Source organism: Macaca nemestrina, chromosome 1 (genome assembly GCF_043159975.1).
Source record: "Macaca nemestrina isolate mMacNem1 chromosome 1, mMacNem.hap1, whole genome shotgun sequence".
In the NCBI taxonomy this organism is placed as follows: Eukaryota; Metazoa; Chordata; class Mammalia; order Primates; family Cercopithecidae; genus Macaca; species Macaca nemestrina.
In genome coordinates, this window is record NC_092125.1 from 16298621 (window position 1) to 16309542 (window position 10922).

Sequence of the window (10922 nt, forward strand, 5' to 3'; positions counted from 1 at the left end):
TGGGGACGGTTCTAGGCTCTGAGCATACAGTGGCAAAAAGAAGATGCATTCTCTTCTTCCCATAGACCTTACATTCTGTGGGAAAGGCAGATAATAAACTTTCAATCAAGCATCTAATGTAATGTCAGATAGTAAATGTGCTGTAGAGACAAATGAAGCAGGGTAAACAGGTAGAGGGTAACAAGGAACTATTTGAGGTTGGACAAAAGGCTTTTCCAAAGTGCTGACATTTGAGCAGAGAGAGAGTCAGCCATACAAATCTGAGGGGTGAGGGGTAGGAAGTAAGAAACGGTAATGCAAAGGCCCTCAGGACAGCATGACTTTGTGTGTCCTTGAAGCATAGCAAAGAGGCCAGAGTGGATGGTGTGGAGTGGGCAAGAAGATGACATGTAGGACCGGGCGCAGTAGCTCACGCCTATAATCCCAGCACTTTGGGAGGCCGAGGCGGGCGGATCACGAGGTCAGGAGATTGAGACCATCCTGGCTAACACGGTGAAACCCTGTCTCTACTAAAAATACAAAAAATTAGCCGGGTGTGATGGCGGGCACCTATAGTCCCAGCTACATGCTTAGATGTAAGATTCTGGAACTCTAGAAAGGTCTTTGCCAGAGAAATAACTTTGACATTCCTGAGTGAATAGATGGTATTTACAGCTATGATGAAGAAAAAGGATTTAGCGTGTAGAAAGAAAAGAGAAACAGACCTACGACTGTGATATTCCCAGGTCAGGAAGATGAGAAGGAACCTGCAAAGGGTCTGAGAAGTAGCTACCAGTGAGGTGGGAGGAGAACCAAGATCAAGCAGCCTCCCCGGACTAAAGTTGAGAGAAGTGGGTGGTTGCTGTGTTCAGACGCAGAGAAAAACAGGATTGGAAAACGTGGAGGTCATTGGCAATTTTGATACAAGGGTTTCATTGAAGTGATGGGTGTGGAAGTCTGTCTGGAGTGAGTTCAGGGGAAAAGTGAACTTTAACTATCAGAGAGAGCAGAGAAATGAGCCAATAGCTGGAGTATGGACACAATTTTACTTAAGAGGGAAGATATTTCAGGAAATTTGCATAATAGGAATAATCTATCAGAGAAGAAGCAATGACCAAGAAACAAGAAGAGAAACTTAGGGAACAAATGGAGGAGTTGTCTTTTTAGATAAAAGCATTTAACACCATTCACTCAAGCAACTTAACCTCCTCGTGCCTCAGTTTCCTCACCTGAGAAGTAGAAATGATCTTTGTATCTATTACACACGATTGTGATGAGGATTAAGTGTATTAATGCATATAAAACACTTACAACTGTATGTGGACTAGGAAGCAATCAATAAATGTTAGCTCTTTTTCTTCTTATTGTCATCCATTGTAACAATACAATGAAGGGAAGACATGTATCCTATGGAACCACAGGATACACGTGGATATGGTGATGAGTGGATGAGGACATTTTCTCCCGTGAGCTTCTACTTTCCTAATGTTAAAGCGAGATCACCACGGAGAGGAGGGGTGGCAAGGAAAGGAGAGCGTAGTAGGATCTCGAAGCATGATGAAGACCTCCTGGGGCTCTGTTTTCATAATGTTAAAGCAAGATCCATCAGCACATCCTTGTGTTTTTTTGCAACTATAGTCAGCTGCTCAGATGCAGGGGTTGGGGAAGTGGAGAGGCAGAATTAACTACATTTGGGGTTTTGACTAGTGAGTGTGACAGGGGAAGAGAAATTATGATAATGGGCCATGAAATCTAAACTAGACGAGAGAGAAGTGAGGATATTAGGAGAGGTCTGGACAGACAGTCGTCTGAAGGACCAAAGGATCAGAGGTCCCAGCAGAGCAAAGAATTTTTGGAGTGAGAACCTAGGGCAGGTGAGCCCAAAAGTAAGAGAGGCTCTGGTTAGAGAATGAAATGTTGTACATCAAGGTTTTAGAGCTGATCTGTTTTGAATAATGACAAGACAGACTATGACCATGAGATGGAAGGCTGGGATGGGGGCAGAATTAAGGAGGGGAAGGATCTGAGGGACTCGGGGTTCGGGATGCTTGTCGATGTGAATGTTGATGTTCCAAGAAGCAGGCAGGAACTGAGGGAGAGAGAAGGCAGTGGGATAGGTATAAGATCATTAACGCATTAGGGTGCATGGCTGCAAGTTGAATGACTGAAAAGAGGAGTAGTGGCAGACAGCATAATCAGATGGCATTTTCTTCCAGGATCTGGGCTGTTTCCTGTTTTGTTTTGTTTGCTTTTGTTTTCTGGTGGAGAGAAGAAGTGGTCTGCAAGGAACAATGAGGAGCAAAGAAGGCACTTGCGCCACTCCAGGTCCAAGAGCATGGAGTATGGGAGAAACAAAGCAAGCCACAGCTTAAGAGGGCTGCAGGGAAAGCAGAGTCCTCTGGGGGCGCTGTGTTTCAGTTGCAGCAAGAAACAGGAGAGAGATGCGATGCAATGTTGTTAACTATATGCCCTGCTGGGGCAACAAAACACCAGAACTTGTTCCTCTTATCTAACTGAAACTGTACCCATTAACAAATCCCTCCCCATCCTTCCTTTTAATGTTCTCATCATAAGAAAATGATACATGTTTAAGGTGATGAATATGCTGAATACTCTGATTTGATCATTACACAATTTATACATGTATGGAAAATGGCACTATACCCCATGGTATAATTATTATGTGCCAATTAAAAACAACATAAAGCCTAAAATAGGAGAAAGCAACGGGAGAGAGCTTTTATTGAAGCAGTTAAGAATATAGAGGATTTAGGCCGGGCACAGTGGCTCACGCTTGTATTCCCAGCACTTTGGAAGGCTGAGGCAGGCAGATCATGAGGTCAGGAGATCGAGTCCATCCTGGCTAACACAGTGAAACCCTGTCTCTACTAAAAATACAGAAAAAAAAATTTGGCTGGGCCTGGTGGTGGGCATATGTAGTCCCAGCTACTCGGGAGAATGGAGTGAATTCAGGAGGTGGAGCTTGCAGTGAGCCAAGATTTCACCACTGCACTCCAGCCTGGGTAACAGAGCGAGACTCCGTCTCAAAAAAAATAATAAATAAAAGGATAGAGAGGATTTAAACTGATAACAAACCAATGCTTTTATAGAGCTCAGCGCAGAGGTTTAGAGGATTGAAGAGGGCTGGGAACTTGGGTCAGATTAAGGAATGTGCAAAGAAGCCATATGGAGACAAAAGTCTAAGTGTTGGTGGAAGACCCTGGAGGCTTGGACTTTGGGTGGGAAATGAGCTTAACAGGGACATAGGACATTAGGGGAAAGGTGCAGCTGGTTTCTTAGGGAGGAAATAGGAAAGTCCTCTGGAGCCTGCCATTTGCCTATTTAAAGCACCTAACAAGATACCCTGCAAATCTGCCCAAGCATCCTGGAGCTCAAGCATACAAGTATCAGCTGCAATTACCAGGTGACCAGGGGAAGAACCAAACAGAGCCAAAGATAATCACTGGAGACAAGAGAGTTTGAAGTGAAGTGTGGGTTGACAGAAGCTGAAATCAAATTATCACTCAGGTAGGTGGTACAACACCTTGTGACTGAATGTTCACTTAGTCCATTCATTTTGGGCAGTCAGACGCTGGGCACAAAAGTACTGGCTGATGTCAGTTGGAAGTCCAGGAGACAGGAGAATTCTCTGATGAAGAGCGCTGTTAAACTGACTGTGGCTGAGTCCCCTCCTACTCATTCATTCATTCAACAATCACAGACAAAATGAGCCATCTTTGTTAAGGCACTCTTTGGAATTAAGTTTGCACAATGATCTTGTAATGGGCAGAGCATTCATTAAAGTTTACGGCAGTTACATCCCAGGATGTAACAGTGAGTTCTGTCAGAAGTAGAGTATAAAGGAAAGTTACTAGCGGAAACTAGGCATTAGGGCCAAACCCTTCTACATTTCCCTAGTCTTCAGTTCCTGATCGGGCATAACATACATCCCTATTAAGGCTGGAGAGAGATTCTAATTGCCAGGATTCTGCACCAAAATGCCAGTTTGGAGACAAGCTGCCCCCAGATTGTGTAGAACTGACAAGCTGCATTGCCATTTGGCAACCCAAGGTTCCAGATCCTTCCCTGGAGCTCCCTGGACTCTGGGGACAAGGGAGGATGACTATTTCCAGGGGCTCCCACATGGCTGGTCAGGAAGGGCTTCTAATGACCGACCAGGCTTTGACTCTCAGGCTTTAGGGCCCACATGGAACTGCACCTCCAGGTGAAAACATTCCAGGTCCTCAGTCCCAGCTGTGACAGTTGGATGCTGCAGACGGAGCCCTTCCCAGATGGAGAAAACATGTTTATCCGGAAAAAAAAAAAAAAAAAAAAGTGGGAAAGTTTAGGGTGTGTTTGGAAGAAAGGCAGGGAGTATAGTTATGTAGCCCACTAGGTCTATGAAGGACGATATAAGTCTGGATTTGATTCCAACAGCTTGGACCATGTGGTATATCTATTTGTAATTATTACACTCTCTGATTTTCTTCCTGGTGTGAGAGGAGTCCAGGTAGGCACTGGGAGGAAAAGTGTTGAGTTGCTGCAGTTTCAGCTGTGAAGTTAATTTTTAGGTCCACTGAACAGATCTCACAACAGTGCCGTTTTTTCAGTAGTGCAGTGTGCTTGGAACTGACCTAAATCACCCTTGGTACCATATCCGCACCCATTCTGAACCAGGGCAGAGTGGGATCCCTCTTTTTATCCGTGGTGAGGTCTGAATGGCAGTAGGTTCTTGGCTTTTTTTTTCAGAGCCAGGATGACATATACTCAGGAACTATCATTAGATGGGGAGAGAAATGGCAGAGAATGTAGAAATGTAAGGAAAGGCAAATGGAGAAGAAGTAAGTGACTCTAAAGGTTTTCAAGCTATTTTTAGCAGCAGAACTCTTTTTCCCCAGTGAAATCTTAGGCAGAAGCTCTCTTAGTACATCTGCATTGCTATGAAGGAATACCTGAGGCTGGGTAATTTATAAAGAAAAGAGGTTTGTTTGGCTTGTGGTTCTGCATGCTGTACAGGTAGCATGGTGCCAGCATCCACTTCTGGGGAGGGCTTCAGGCTGCTTCCACTCATGGTGGAAAGCAAAGGGGAGGCAGCATGTGCAGAGATCACATGATGACAGAGAGAGGAAGTGAGAGAGAAGTAGGGGGAAGGTGCCAGGGTCTTTTTAACAAGCAGCTCTCATGGGAACTAATAGAGCGAGAACTCACTCATGACCTTGGGGATGGCACCAAGTCATTCAGGAGAGATCTGCCCCTGTGGACCCAAACATTTCCCACCAGGCCCCACTTCCAACATGGGGGATCAAATTTCAACATGATCCTTGGAGGAGACAAATATCCAGACTATATTAGGAACCCAGTACTGGGTGGATGAAGACAGTAGCTCTGCCTCCTCCTCTAGCCCAGTAAACCCCTACTGTCACTCAGGCAGCAACCTCAGAGGGGTCTCAGTCCACCCATAGCATTGTCAATACCCCACTAATTTTCCCCTTAGTGAACAGAGGAAAACTTTTAGAATTTTAAGCTTTAAAATCCTATGATTTATTCATCCTTAAACAGAGAGGAAATTCTGACACATGCCATACCATGGATGAACCTTGAGGACATTATGTGAAGTGAAATAAGCCAGTCATAAAAAGGCAAATCCTGTATGATTCTACTAGGATGAGGTCTAGAGTAGTCAGGTTCATAGAGACAGAAAGTAAAGTGGTGGTCTGTGGGAGGGGGAATGGGGAGTTGGTGTTAAATGGGTGTGAGTTTCTGTTTGGGATGATGAATGAGTTCTGGAGATGGATGGTGCTGATGGTCGCACCAAAATGTGAATGTACTTAATACCACTGAACTGTACACAAAAAAAATAATGAATGTGGTAAATTCTATGGCATGTATATTTTCCCATCATAGAATAAGGCAAAATTCTATAATTAAGAGCTGGTGAAAAATACACGGGAGAAACAGCCACAGTATCACTTGAGGTTTTCCTTCCAGTGACATTTTCAAAACTGAAACCGACATCCCAGGCAATCATCTTTTTGCTGAAGAAGACCAGCCTCCTCTAAAGCTTCCAGAATAGCCTAGTTGAAAACAGAAACAGAGAAGACTCTAAGTACCATGTGTGAAGAGACCCGTGAACACCACAGTTCATCCGTTTGTTCTCTGTATCCTGCCTTGGTGGCTTCTCCTCCTGAACCGAGCCATACCCAGACTCAACAAGTTGCCCATTTACTGATCCCTGGGATTAACCTCCATGTTGTCATCTTAACTTGGCTTCAAGACACTTTCAAAACAGGTAGGAAGAAAGTGACTGAAGTGGGGGGTGTATGAGAAATATATGCTTGAGTTGCTGAAAAAACACTACCTGAGAGCAGACTTAACATGCAACTGTCTTATTAGGCATTCTCCTACCAGGATGCAGGAAAGAACAAAGGGAAAGATGGGGAGCCACTAGCAGGATGCACTACCAACCAACCTCTACTGACTGCTTGGTCATACAGGGGAGGCTATAAGACTAAATATGTCTCAGAGCAATGGGTCCAGAAGACGGAAAGAGGGGAACAATTCATCCTTTGGCTCTTGTTTCCTGTTGGTCATAAATTGTTCTGCAGAGCGTCCCCCACACTTTAGATTGAGTCTTGTGGGTCATGCAACATCTCATGTCTCAGTATCAACTGGGAAGGAGACACAGGGCATAGGCTCCAGGCACGAGTGAGCCACCGTGGGACTGTGCCGACTGGAGTTGGTCACAGCCTGTGCAGAGCTGGTCACCACATGGTGACTGTCCAGAAAGAAGCCAAAGACACAATTTAGCAACCGAGTTACTTTTCCCCAGTGAAATCTTAGGCAGAAGTGGTCTTAGGACCTTTGCATGGCTATGAAGTAATATCTAAGGCTGGGTAACTTATAAAGAAAAGAGGTTTGTTTGACTCACGGTTCTGCAGGTAGAAGACACCAGAGGTAGGTGAAACCAAGGCATCCGAAGTGACATGGGAAAGGTGTGTGGTACACACTGGGAAAGAATTGACTGCAGAAAGAGCAAGTTCACACTCAAAGAAGTTCCAGGCCCCAAACTGCCATGAAGATCAGAGGAGGGAGAGGTCAATTAGGCCTGGACGATGATGAGGGAAGGTTTCCAGAAGAGGAAAGAGAAGGTGTCCAGCCTGCATTGTGTGCCAGACACTTATTACAGATGTCAAGGGATTTGAAGTAGGCCCCAAAGCATGAAGAGAGTTTTGGCAGATTGTCCTCTTTATTAAACCAAACGTGCATGTAATTTTGTTGTCAGTATTGGTTTTGTGAAAGCCTTTTTTTTTTCATAAAATATAAGCCACAGTAAAACTCAGCTGAGCCTAGATTGACTTCTCAGGTATTCCAATGTAGTGAAATCTGAATTACATATGAACATGGTGCTCAGTCATCAGGATGCAGGGGAGCCCAGGGGCCCAGGAGGTTGATGGCGGTGACTGAGCCAGGTGGAGCTGGGCTAGGAAGGAATCACTGGGGAGGCAAATGCTGAGCTGTGTCCAAATAGGGAAGGATGGGGATTGGCAGGGGGAGGCTTGGGGAACAGCCATTTGACATGGAGAAAATGACCCTGAAAAGAGGTGATGCTACAAATCCTCCTCTGCCAAGGGTAACTAATTGTTTTCCCTTAAAAATGACTCTTCAGGGAATCTTCAGGTAGAGTGATTGGTAAACTAGAAACCAGATGAATAACAACATTTCAGGCCAAGCAACTTTATTTTAGCATCATGCTTGTCCTCTTTAGCACCCAACATGCCTGTCAATGGCTCCCAGCCCCTCTTTCTCCAGCTCAGGGAGAGACTCCAGGGAGCTTATAAGCTAGAAGCAAACCAAATTGACTAGCCATTTGAGTTTCTCAAAGAAACTCCAAGCCTAAACCCAGGCCAGATCCGTTCCACAGAACACTAAGGGAATTAGGCACACCAGCATTATGTATGTACAGTCCTTAGTGACAAGTGAGACTCCAGGGTCCTGGGGAACCAGCCACGTCTAGGCCCAAGAGAGTGAGAGGAGCAACCACTGAGTTTGTCTCTGAACAAAGTTGTGAAGAAGGCAGGGCTCATTCTAGTGATCTCTTAACCACTTTGCTCCTCCTGGCCTGACCAACCACCCCTATATAGCGGGGACTTTCATGTTTTTAGCACTGAAAGTTCTGCATTCCAGGAACCCCTCAGATCCAGAAAAACCAGGACAGTTGGCCACCCTACCTCCTCCTGAATTCCAGAAGCCTTCTGTGAGCTCAGAAACGTGCCCTCCCCAGGTGTCTTGGGGCCCCTGCCTGGCAGGGCTTTTGCCCTGGACATTTCTACAATGCCCACCTCTATCAAAACACACCTGTCTTCTATGCCATTTAAAAAAGATGCCCCCAAATCCAATAAAAATACGGTTCGAAAACCCTAATACCAACAAGGCTGAGGAAGTCATAATAATATAAATGGGCAGAGTGGTCAAAGTTGTTTCATAAAAGCACCTTACATTGTGTTCTTTCGACATTCTCTGTTTGCATTTTAAGCTTGTATGACTGCTTGTCACTTCCTACAAGGTGATGTCTTCCTCATCTTCAGTGCAATAAACAGTGCATGTGCAGGGACAGAGAGTGGACGCATGAGCTCCGCGTTGGGGAGATGGCAGAGAGGAGTAGGAGCTACACCAGCAGAGAATTCCATTCTGTGGAAAGGAGTTCCTGCAGCCCAGCGCCTGCCATTGTTGCATGTAGGAGCACGCACCCAGGGTGACCAGATTTGCTGATTCTTTGAGGTCAGGTGGAATTTGAAAATGTTATGTGAAATCCGCTTTATGTGGTAATGCACAATTGAATATATATATATTTTTTAAAATATACAATGTGGCTCAACTCTGTGGGGGAAAACCAAAAAATGTCCATGGGTCATACTTAGGTCACAGGCTGCCCGTTTGTACCATGTGGATTAAACTCCACTGCAATTATTAAAAATTTCCTCTCTCCCCAATCCCTAAATTGTGATACTGACATCTTGACATTTTAAGTCCTGTCTACAGACACCTGCTGGTTTTCAGAAAGGGTCCCCACGGCAATCCTGAGGAGGCAAAGCTGCAGCCCTAACGCTCCCTCTGGCTCTCCCCACATTGCTGCTTCTGCCAGGCATGGTCCGGCTCATGCCTACATCCCTGGAGCAAGCCTCCACTTTCATTCCCCCAGTCCTTCAACAGCTGTCAAAGGAACAAAAGAATGAGCAATGAGCCAACCACCTTGTCAGGCGGGAGATGCTGTCACTAACCATCCCATCTCACCGTCTCCTAATGATTCTCAAGAGCCATGCCATGGAGTGGGGCCCAGCCTACTTGAGATGAGAACCATCTTTCTCTTACTGAACAGGCGGCAGCATGCTTCTGGGGTAATGGCCCAGAGAGCTGCCTCAACAGGCACGAGCAGAGACACTATTTGAGGACACAGCTATTAATGTAGGGTGGGGAGGCAGTCTTATTTGCATATTTAAAAATTTTGGCTTAAGCTAGGAAAAGATGAAGGGGGTGAAAAGAAAACTCTGCACTTAAATACAGTCAAAAGAATTCCTCGTTGAAATGATCTACAGTTAATGAAGAAGGCGCTATGTCCTCTAGCAAAAATAGTAGTAATAATAATAATAATATCTCAGTTTGGGATTGCTCAACTAATGGGCCAACGTGATAGGCTAAACACCTGCAGATGCTTTGTAAAAATAATAATTAAAAACTCATTTCAAAGATATTATCATAATAGAAAGGATTATCTTATTAGGCTGTGTTGACTGGGATCTGTGTTTTATTAGTGGGAGCCAATAGTTACATCACGATATTTAATGAGTTAGATGTGAGAAGCAGGGATCCGCTCCCTGTGGTTGTTAATCCATTCCTATATCTGCACATCACTTTTGTTCTTAAGAGGCTAAAACCCTCTGCCAACATTATCATAGTGGTCTGGAAAAGATGACCCTGTTGTGTGGTTAGCCGTCTTGGAAGACAGAGCCCTTCCCTTACGTATCTAGAGAGACAAAGCACAGAGACTCTTATTCCAGTGGCAAGCTCTGGCAGGCACAGAGAGCAGCCTAGGTATCTTCTTGGAGGTTCACAGTCCACTCAGTCCTGCAGGCGGCCATTCGAGGAGCAGTGGCCCGCTTATTCCCGAAAGTAGACTGGGCGACTGCCCATCATTTTGTCGGGTGTCCCCTTCAATTTAGGCTTCCTTCGTCAATCCCATTGAACACATCAGCTTCTCTCCATAGAAGTTATTACACAAAATTCATTCCTGACAAACTTGATCCTCTCTTGGTATTTTTTAAATGCTATATAATTCTCTCACTTGCAAACAGCCTAATGTATCTGTCATATCTGTGACAGGTGATGGCCTGAGGGGATCAAATATTCCAAGATCTATTGAATTCAGTGAATGTTTCTGCATGAATAGTTTTGCATTTTATGCCACAATGACTGGAAAATTGAGCAACTGATAAATTGGACATCAGATGAATAACAATATATTGGGTCAAGCAACCCCAATTTTATGTTGGTTTCCCTCACGACAACCCAGTTTGAGAATGAACCAGGAAGGCCTTGGGCTCTGCTTTAATCTGGAGTAGGTCTTGAAAATGAACTTGGCTTTATTTCTGGTCTAGTATGCAGGCTCAAGTGTGCATGTGCATATATACCACACACACCCCCCAGACATGACACATATACACAAACAGCATACTCATAACATACATCACATACAAACACAACACACCCACCATACACACAAACAAAAACAAGCACGCACACCACATGCATGGACTAAAACTGCTGTCCACAGGGAGGAACTGCTTGCTGTCTTTCCAGGAAAGGCATATGTCCTCTTTTAAGGCATTTCAGTTGGTTAAAGCCCACCCAAGATAATCTCCCTAACTTAAAGTCAATTGATTAAGGAC